Below are 11,710 nucleotides of genomic sequence, written 5' to 3' on the forward strand. Positions count from 1 at the left end.
ATACTGACTGGTGCTAACCTATGTAGAATCTATACATTCCAGAGAGAAACTGAAGTTTGCCTTCAGAAGAAGTGCTAGATCTGTGCCTTAACAACGACAGGGCCTGGCAGTATTTTGCAACTGGAAACCCTACTCGTTTAAGTTAAGTGATTAATTCTATGGAATTAGGTGGTTATTTAGTGACTTGCATTATTTACATTAATTGTTGCTGAAGACCTTCAAACCTGCATATTTGTTTCTCTTTTGGAAAACTCATTTTTGGATGTGTTCTCTGACAACACCACGTTAAGAGAAACGGGGCAAGACCACCCCAGCTGAAAACCTGAACGTTTCAGAAGTTTTTCCAAAATTTCTCCATAACGTGGTTCCATTTAATATTAGAATTTTCGAATATAATGTGACATCAGATGACAAGCCAAAACACACTAATTTCTGGACTATAAACATAAGCGAGATCCAATGCAATGTCCAGTGATACGGATGGGAAATCTATCTTTGGTACCAGTGGAAGTGCAATCTAGCCCTTCATGGCCCATAGGATAGGACTATACAGGCAGCTTTGATTTCACGCCGATCTCCAGCGTTTGTAACATTTTGATTTAAAATGTAGAATTAAACTGAATTAATTTACCAACGCAGTTGGGCATTAGGAGCTAATACTGTGCACTTCGTGTCCCAAAGCACAGCAAAATCACCTCTGGTACACTCCTCTGAGAGCAGCGTTAGAAAGAAAAGAGGGAGAAGGAAAGACAGAAAGAGATAGAAAAAAAGATCTCTCAGTCGCAGGATTGGGTAGCGGATCTATAACTAATGAGCCATGAGGTCATATATCAGTATTTAACACGCATCTGACGTCCTGCGCATTCCCAGCGCGGCTTTGTTCAGGCAGTACGACTCGAAGCACGAACCGGTGCGGACGGGGCCGGCTGTCGAGAGGAGATGTGCTGCTCTTGAGGCACGAGGGTCTCCCCTTGCTCTGCGGGCGAAAGGGGCCGCGGAAGCAGCGGGGAGGGGGGAGAGGAACGGATGACAAAGGCGAGAGGTGCGCTGCCAGCCCGTGGGGCAGGACTCGTCAGAGGGCTGGGAAACATCCCTGTCCCGCCACGGGATTAGTGCCGTCCTACCGCAACCTACCGCAGTGCCATTTCCTCCACAACTAAAACACGCGCAAAACGGGCACGGGGGAAAGCAGAGACCTATCAGTTTCCTGCTGTAGTTGTGCTAATAAATAAACCTTCTCGATGTTTAAAACACTCTATCTGTCACATTCACAAGATAGGTACTGTAAATTCCTGTTGCAAATATACAAACAGAGATCCAAGAGGTTGCCTCTGTTTTTGTATCTCTCTCTCACAAGAAATGCACTATCAAAACATTAATTATATTTGAAAGGGAGCAGATTATTTGTTTGAGAAAGAATTACATTCTTGAATTTATATTCCACGCAGATCTCTTCTCCTGTCTGCCGGGAGGGCTGAACTGTAAATCTGTCTCGAGTGATGCACCCTGCACCGTGGGTAGGTGCGTCACTTCAGAGCCGGGGAGAGATGGGAGCTCATTCGAAGAGCTTTCAGACACCTCCGTGGGATGGGTCGTTAGGCAGTGTAGGAATCCACACGAAATTGCAGATCTAACATGTGAGGAACATAAAGCCCCGCTCTCTGACAGTGGGAGCACAAACACACAGACACGCGGGACTGAGCCTGGTGCTTGCTGAGCACTGTGACTCACGGCTTTGAGCCTCGTTGCTGGTTTGTAAAATGCCTCACGCACGTCCTGCGAACAACCGATAGCCGGAAACCTACAGACCGTGTGAATCATGAGCCGTCAGCAAAAGGCTTCACCCTCTCTTCCAACGCCTAATAAAAGAGTTAAACAGATGCCCTTATCTTCTTCTGGAGAAAAACGAACGAAAGAAAGAAAATGTGGCGATGCACTGTGTCTTTCTCAGGAGCGCTGAAATCTTGCCCCTGGGACCTGGTTCTTCCCCTCTCCACCGCCGTGCGGCATTCCCTATAGTGTACGCCTACCGCCAGGCGCCCTTAAGCATCTCAACAGAATTGCTCTTTGGCATCGAAACTGCTGGCGGCGGCTGATGCCACAAGTCCACGCATAGAAGTGGCCAGGGCTTTTCTCACGGCTGGAGAAGCGTGTCCGTAAATCGATAGATTCCCTCGGTGTGGAACCCGAGGGACGGGGTCCCGAAGAGGCGACCCCTTTTCTCTGTTCTTGTGTTGCCCGAATCTCCGAGCGACTTTCCCGAGCACTGGGATGGCCGAGACATGGGGCCGGGGGCCGGGGCCGTGCCTGGACTATGCTCTGCCTATGATCGGAGATTTGTGGGAGTAGAGGGAACCCTGACAGACAGAGTGGGATCTGGCCGAGAGCAGGCTCCGTGATGGAGGATGGCAGAACAGCGCAGCGCGCTGGCACCGAGCGTTTTTTTTTTTTTTTTTTTTTCGTTAGAACCAAAAGGAAAAATGGAGAGGGGAGGAGGGAAGGCGGTGGGGATTGGGAAGGAGAGACAGGAGTAGGTAGTGTCTGTCTGGAGAGCAACAAGGGTCCGTCACCTCCCCGGGAACGGGGAGCCCATTCGTTCCAGGCCGTGGGCGGAGGCCGAGGCGTCGCCGGAGCGCCGGAACCCCGGACCGGGGTCGGAGGGCCCGGCATCGCCCCACGTCTCCCCTTGCCGAGCTTCGGTACTCCACGCCGCGGCCTTCCCCCGCTCACTACATCGTCACGGTGGCAATAAAAGCTTGAAATGCGGCTCAATTCGCGGCCAAACGGGCTCTGTCACTGCCCGGGGCTGCGGGTCCTTGTCGGGGTAAATGTGGGATGCTGCCGTGCTTGACGGAGCTGCAGGGCGGGTCGGTTTCACGGGAGCACGGCTTTGGGGCATTGGACTCAGCGCACGGAGTCCTCGCTGCCCCCTTCGGGAAATGGGGGGGACAGTGGAGCCACGGCCCCGCCGCTCCCCTTCAGCACATGGCTGCGACTGAATCAAGTCTCCCCCTGCGTTCGGAGATCGACACCCGGTGCTCATGGCCGAAAATAGGGAGGAAAATGGAAACATGCGTGGTAGAAGCGGGGCAGGAGACCAAAAGTTCAGCAGAGAAAAGGCCAGGAGGAGAACGATAGGAGGAAAGCTCCACGAGCGTGCCGGGAGCGTTCGGGTCTCGTTGTGATATTATTATTAATCATAAAATCCCAGCAAAACAACGGCTCCCTTATAAAGGAAATCTGAGGAGTACAGCGAGCTAAGTGGAAGCTCTGTTTCCAAGGCGAGGCAGGATTAGTTCCCTGCACACAATAGCCGGTGTGTCGGAATTGCAAATGAACATCACCAGCAGTGCTGGAGTTACCCTCCTTAAATTAATATCGAGCTTGCTTCTCTGCTCGGCGCCAAGGACATTTCTGCTCTTTGAAAGGGAAGGAAGATTTAAATTTGTATGTATATGTCTATGTATATGTATGTTGCTCTGATTTAGTCCAAGGAACTCCTTCCCCACTACAGACAGTTACCAGTGCAGGAAATTGGGTTAATGTTTGCTCTAATTGATTATTAAAAAAAAAAAAACACACAAAAAAACCCCAAAAAACCCAAACCAAACCTAATTAACAAACAAACAAACAAACAAACACAAACGAAAGACTTCCCAAGCAACAAACCAACCAATAAATTCCAAAACAAAAACCCACCCAAAAAAACCACCACCAACAAATCCAACTCCCAAGCCATAAAAACAATTAAAAATAAGAAAGAAAGAAAAAGGACTCCGAATTGGTGTGGAGTGACCTCAGGCCGCGGGAGACGTGCAGCGCGGCTGCCGCTCCGTGAACAGCACAGGGTCTGCCGCTGCCGCACCCCGCTTAGCCCCTGCGGCTCCTGCAGCGGGGCTTCTGGCACACGCCCCCGGTGTGTTACTGTAGACGCAGGCCCGCAAATCTCGGCCAAAGCAATATTTCTATCCCATCATCAGACATGCAAAGAGGGAAAGTAATACATTTGATCTTCTGCTGCAAAGAGAGGAGAGAGAGGCTGTAGGCTCCAGGGCTCTTTTAAACATTTCAGGAATTAATGGGGGATGGAAAGGGTTTAGGAAGGATGGATACATTAAGATGGTAAATTAAAAACATGATATGAAGATATATTTACTGTCATCTCAGAGCCAAAACATTTATGCTCCCACGCTTTTTTTTTTTTTCCCCTGAACAAATAGAAACTTAAATGATGCATTTTAATTATTTTAAGAAAATAAGCAAGAAGGCTCTTTTTCAGAGTCTAAATAAATAACAGAGTGTTCTGTGCTGCTGATGTCTCTAGCTTGTGATGGCTTCATCTGTGCAGCCACTACTGTGAGCTCTGAAAATCTGGGAAGAATGGGGTGTTACTGGCAGTTTCTGAAAGGAACTATCCATTATTTGTGAGGTTTTCTGAAACAGAACATCCAAAGAATTTTCTGACAGTCTGAGAGGTGAAAAGGGGACCAATATTTTCCTAAAGGTTCAGCTCAGAATGATGAGTGCCTAATCTCGCTATTGTTTTAAGCTGGAGGTGAGAAGCAATTTTCCTTATTTTTTCAAACAGTTATTTCAATTCCCTTCCCCACTAGTGGGGAACGGGTACATATTTCCATGATATAAAAGAACTGCATACATGTCTTGTAGTTTCTCAGATCAATTTTTTTGTTGTTGTTTTGTTTGTTTTTGTTTTTTCACTGCCTGATCTAATTCCTGACAACTTTCCTTCTGAGTACCTTGTTTCCTTAAACTCCAATAGATTGCAGGGAGCTTCCTGAAGGAGAGTGATACTCACAAGGCCTATTTTATCTTTCAGGGAGAGGGAAGGAGGGGAAAAAAAAAAAAAGAAAAGAAAAAAGAAAAAAGTGAGAACACACCAGAAGAGAGATCTTTTGAGTTCACATTAAAAAAAAAAAAGAAAAAAAAAAAGGGTAACTCTATATGACAATTGTAGGGAGCACTAAACCACATACACTGGCAATTCTATAGTAGAAAATATTAGTCATAATCTTCCAGTGTAGAGAAATTAAATCATAGATTTCATCTCCTCTTTGCAGAAATATGTAAAACATTTAAGGCTAACAGGTTTTTGTTCACAAATTTTTCTCCCCAAGTAGGACTCATATTCTTTAGTCAAATTTTTAGTACATTCCTGATGCTCATCTTTTCTATACTGCCTTTCATTTCAGATAGTGTAAATTCTGTTATTCAAACACTGCAACCATTTCTATTAGCTTAAATATGTCCAGAGAAATGTAGAGTACCTATACACAAACTCCTTTCTTTCCCATTGTGAAGTTTTTTTGTACTGTGCCTTCAAGGCTTGCTGCTTTGGAGGCTATGTCATCACGCTGTGTGAGGACTGCAGAAACTGCAAGAAAGTGGATGGCTAGGAAAAGTCACAAGTTCGTGTTCCTGATTCAAGTAGAAGAGCAACATCAGCATAGGCAACAGAACCATTATTGTAAAAGAGAAAAGATAACTTAACAGCAGTAAAGGCAGGTAGAACTGTTTTATAGAGCAGGGCAGTACTACTGATTTCCAGCCTACATAGTTCCTACCCAAAAGATGGTACAGACCAGTTTGTAGCACCCAAACAGCAGACAACCGAAAACAGTGCTGGTCATGAATGCAGGCTCTATTTTCCAACATGCGAATCTACGTTCATTAACAATGGCTAAAAATTTTTTTCATATATTTATGAACTTACAAGCAAAACAGAAAAGTGCTTGTTGCCTTGTTTTCACATAGATGCTGAAGAAGTCATGGCTTTTGCTGTACATCTCCGCCTGAATTGAATTGCCTCAAAACTATGAAATAGTGTCATTGGACAATGAAAATAATGTCCTTCTGTGAATAGAAACTGGATGGCTAACAGTATCTTCCATTTGTACTTTCTCAGAATATCATAAAAATAGGCTCATTATCTTGGGGTACTCATTTCAAATTTTATCATCATCTGATTTGAAGCTGAAAAAGTATTAAGAAATGTTGACAAAAGTGATTTACACTTCAGAAGTAACACATTACTGATTAGAAATTGAGTTTTTCAATCTTCTTTTGACTATTAATTAAGAACGACTTTGAAGCACCTAGAGCGGGATCCTCATTTCAGTTCAAATAAAAAGCTTTGTTGATGTTTGGAGAAATAACAAATCATGTGTTTCCTTATGTATTTAGTAATGGACTGGTAGGATCTATATAAACTACTCAAGTCATCTGCAAAATGACTTGATCTCTTTCATTTAAATTTCTCAATCCATTGCTGAGATAGCACAAAAGTGTTGCACGCATTAGCCACATGTAGCTTCATGAAAATAATCCTCTTGTGAGGATAGTTTTTTGGCCTTTTAGGGACAGGAATTCCTTGCCTATTTCTTTTTTTTTTCTTGTTTGTTTAAAAGCCATTTGAGACAGCTTCTACAAGTCACTTAAATTCAGTACCTTGTGGGGATTTCAGATATTCTCTACATGGATTAGACACCTAAATGGAATTGGTTTATGTACTCTATACAACTACATTTGAATATTTCAGCTGTTGGTTTAGAGTCTGCTTCGTCTAAAAGCATTTTTGCATTAGCAGTGGGACTGCCGATTCCATGTAAGGACACCAGTATCATGTGCTGTACTCAACAGTAAATATGTAATATAAAACAGTGGATGCTCCTGTACCCAGACAGAGGAAGAAAGATTGCTTCTCGTGTGACCTTTAAGCTGGAGTATTTCTGAGGATGGGAAAGACTCATTTATACTTTCGTAACACCTGAAACAGATAGTGTAATTAACATGCAATTTTGAAGCAAAAGCCGATCTCAGGCTTAGTATTTTGAATTTCAGTAGTGCTACTGTTAAATGAGTTTCTTTACAGTGATTGAAAGTGGAGAAGTAGCTTGGGGTAGGTTCTCTCTTGGTCCATAAGCCCAAATCAGCTATCAGAGGAGACAGTTGGGAAGATGTGCGTCAGATCAGAGCTTGCAATGTTGGCTTTTTCTAAACCTACTCCTCATGGCAACATGAGTAGAAGAGCACTACAGTAATGCTTCAAATCCTGAATGTTGTTCTGTTGCAATGAACAGTCAGAGAAATGATAGCATATGATAAGGGGAGGGAAGCAAGAGGGAAATCTATAATTGCTGTTCTTGGAAATAGAGACTGGAGATCATGATGTGCTGGCTTGCCTGTGAGAAATCCTCACTTGCTTGAGGGCAGCACTTCATGGTTTTCATGATTCTTAAGACAAGTTCCTTATAAAGATTTATGATTGTAAGTGCACTCAGAAAGATCCTTAATGGTGAACCTTTCTCCTGGATCAGTAAGTACCTACTGTACTCATTCGCCATTCATCCAAGTGGTCTAACTGGAATAAAATTTTGTTTATTTCAGAGTTCAGTTGTAGACCAAAGGTTCACACTTAAATATAGAATACCAAAGTCCTGGTATTTCAGTCTACCAGTGTACAAAGTATTGGCCACATAGACAAAAACAGCATCTCTATCCAGGACTTACATGAAAGTATCTGGGGTAGACTTCTTTAGTCCGCTGTTTATTTTAGAGCCTAAATTAAGGAAGTAGCTTCTAATTTAATAAAAAGTGCTCTTAAAGTTGCTAAGCAACTTCAAGAAAGCTTGCATTATAAAAAGTTCATTTGTTTGTTTAGTTTCAGAAAAAGGTTGCATGTTATTATCTGTTCCATAAATCAAGAGAGAAAAGTATAATTGAAATGCAATAGGACCTTTCAACACTTTCTTTGACTTCTATTTTACTGCAATTAAAACCCCTTTAATTGTCACGTGAAGTTTCATCAACTATTCAACAAATGTTTATGCATAAAACTTCAACGGATTATTGATTATGCAAAGAACCAAAGGAAAAAATAAATTAAACAGGTTTGTCATATGGTATGTGTTTATCTTAACCTTTTGTCTTAAAAAAATCTCATCTACCAAGTACTTTTATCAGAGACTAATTATACTCTCTGAAAAGAATTTCTCCAACACCCTTCAGTGCCTACACCCTTTAATCATATCTCATTACATCTACCTAATCCATCTCTTTTTCACATTGCCAGGGCTCATTAATAGTTTTAAAAGCCAGTTCTGGACATTATCTTTCCTTCATATAGAAATATAAAAAATACCACTAAGACTTTATTCCTAGATTTCATAGCTATTTGTAATTAGATAAAAAATATTTGCCAATATTGAATTTTTGACTAAATATAACTTTAAAGTATGTAATAGAGTAGGAATAGAAAGATGTAAGTCTTTTCCAAAATGGTTGTTTTTATGAGCTGTTTTAGCAGTGGATCAATAATCACTTTGAGAGGAAGCGATCCTTGACTAATATTTAGCACATATTGTGCTTCACAGATATTTTATAGGTGATACATATACCATCATGAAAACAGTGTGGATAATCTGAAGAATATACATGATTGAAAGGGGGAAAAAGAAAAGACGTGGCCTTCCTTCCTTTGCTGCATGCATACCAGACATCACTGCACTATGAAAAGCTATTAGAAAATGTCTCTTGTACTATCAACTAAAGTGAACCAATTAAAGTAGAAAGAATAAGTGATGCATTAAATTTTGCATTTTTTTTCTGTTCTCAACTGATTTGCAAACAGATAGTAATATTCTCAACTACTCTTAACCTTGAAATTGATTCAGGGAAAAATTTGTAGTATGCAGACCATTCCAAAATTCACAAATTTTGGCAATTTACAATTTACATTGTTTTATTAGTTATGCAAGTTATGTGACTGTATTTGTACTCTTATTTTTCAGGATGGTTTATTATGTCAGTTTATCTCTGATGCTGTATTGATTCATTTTCATGTGTTGTAACATACCGCTTGTGATTTTGAAGGTAAAACCAGTAGCCAGATATCAACTGTGAAGTTTGTTTTTCCCATGTTTGAATAGTGTGCCACCGAAGTTTTTTGTCTCCTTTTGTAACAAGAAATATTTTGTATTCCATGAATTACACGGGTTTTTTATTTAACATATTAGAATTACTAAAGAAACTTGTGGCATTTGTTTTCAACCTCTGACATGTATTAATTCTAGTTTTTGACCCACTACTATAAATTCTAAGTTGAGTTAATCCTAAAATCCTGGGAAATGACTTTGGCAGAGATATGCCTTAGATGTTTTGTTTCTGATAATTGTGAAGAAATATGGACACAGTTTGCAGCAAATAGCTGTTAGAAGCAGGAAGATCAGCCACAATATGCTGAATTTCTTGGAAGTTTGGATGACCATGGCAAATTGATATCACCTCTGCACCTACTGAATGAACATAGGGGATTTCATGTAGTGCCTTATGAATTTTCTGTGTTCCATCTTCCCATCCAGAAACAGAAAATTCAGAACTCCAAATTAAAAATTGAATTTTTTACTCTCTAAATAAAAAGTGTTTGTAGAAACCAGTATAAAGATAAAGCTAAAATGAATTTTAATATGATATCTGATACCTGATATACATATATACATGTGTACATTGAATACATATACATTCAATATATCTAACATTTTGTTTAAATGTAGTTGATTATGCACCTGAGTCTTTTGTATATGTAGAGTTGATATGCTGTATTTGTAAGAGCTGCTTTTTTCTCTAAAGAGTTGATTTATATAAACCAACAGAACATATGTAACAAATTGTAGATATAGAAATCACAGTCAAATGGAACTTCCTTTTGTAACTACTAGTGAAAACAAGCTAAAAATATTTTCCTAAGTATTCCTTACTACGGATTTACTGCATTTCTTTATGTGTGCAAGTGCACACAAAATGTCATACCTACAGCTAAACCAAGAGCAACATGTTACTTCCCAGTCTGTGAAAATGTGTATGGTTTGAGATATCTTCTTGTTCTCCACTGGAGATAAAATAAAATTCACTGGAACATTTTTTTTATGTCATAAAATTACGTATAGATGTTTTGAGGCCAAAAAAAGACAGATTTTCTTTGGACATATTTCTCTTATCATTCCTTCCTTTGTTTTTCACTCACTCATTAGGAAATGACTAAATAGACAAGCCAGGATGCTTAGAACATTCCCATTGAAAACTTTGTTAAAACTGACACATTTTTATGAAGCATTTTGGCTTCAATGGAAAGACATATTTAGAGGAGGAAAAAAAGTCAAATAAAATCTGACTGGTAACAAATGCAGTCAAACTGATATTCATATTTAAATTTGAACTAATATATACATGATTTTTTTTTCTAGAAATTCTTCAGACCAAATGATTTGAATAGTCCTGAGTCATGCCAACAGCTCTCTAACTAACAAGAAATGTGGAAGACAGATGTCTTCTATTGCACTAAGAAAAATTTGGGCTCTAGGAAATTGGAAGTTGAGGAATTTCATAGGCAGTCTCTGCTACAGGATATATGCTGTCTGCATTTATGTTCACTTCTGGCAATAAATGTTCTTTAAGATTATTAAGAAGCGCAGAATTCCTTTAGGACTCTATCAGTGCAGTTATTGTTGTTTGTACATCTACATCAACATCCACATACACATCTACATCTATAAAAATAATGGCTAGTACTCCATTCAAAAACATGGGGAAATATGTATTTTTTCTTGTTCTTGTTCTTGTTTGATGAGGTTCAGCATTTGTCATTGACTAGATAATCATATGTCCAGTAGGCTTTTTTAGTGGCCACAGAATTATTATAGACATCATTATCTTCAGAAATCAGTGCAGAATGTTTTCAAAAGTACTACATTTGTTTAGCTGAAAACATAGTACAAAGGAGACAGTGAACACAGTAGTAATAAACCGCTGGTAAATCCCTTTTTTTCTAAAATAAGCCATTTATGGGACTAGAAGTCTGAGGAAAAAGGAAAAACTGAACTTTGACAAGAAAATTTATAGCAGAGGACATTTTACACTCTGTGCAATTGAAGACTAAAATAAACATGTTCTACTAACATGAATAGAATCGTAAAATAAAGAAACTTGCTTTATATTCAACTTGTATAATTTCAGAAAGATCAGATGTTCTTTCAGAAACAAGATTTCTAAGGGATAGCATAAAACTTGAGAACTCAAGCAGAAAGCTGAGAGCTGAGTTAAAGATCCAAGCTCAAGTTTTGTTAGTTCATAGATCTGAATATATCCACCCTGAATTAAAGAGAGTTAAGAAATTATTCTGTCTTTATGAGCTTATTTTCTTGCTTGCTCTTCACACACACAATGACTCAGCACAAGCCCTGAAGGGATGGATTCTTTTTATTTGTGTGTGCTGGATATCTTCAGAAGTGATGCGTATGAATTATAAGTTAGAGGTATTCTAACAGAATGAAGATCTTGTATTTTAAAGTGCAGGTTACAACAAATGTACTTTATGTTTCTTGGAAATCACAGCATCTCAGTCTTTATTAAACATTTGACTTTTGAAGCTACATATTTTGGTGTATTGTCCCAGTCTGTGTAAATAAGCAAGGTTAAAGACATACTAAGAATAAGGCCTGACAGTGGAGTCTATCTGAAGTGTGACTAGGGAGAGGCATAGCATGAGATTATGGTTACAGGTGTGATGTTGCTAAGAAAAATCTCAAAGAAGAGGGTATGTGGCTTTAATTTTATATGGGAAGTCAGAGTGAAGGAATGCAAAGAAGGGAAACATTCTCAACAGATGGTGGAAAAGATGGCTTGAAATGCTCTAATG

Source organism: Meleagris gallopavo, chromosome 5 (assembly GCF_905368555.1).
Source record: "Meleagris gallopavo chromosome 5, MGAL_WU_HG_1.1, whole genome shotgun sequence".
Taxonomy (NCBI): domain Eukaryota; kingdom Metazoa; phylum Chordata; class Aves; order Galliformes; family Phasianidae; genus Meleagris; species Meleagris gallopavo.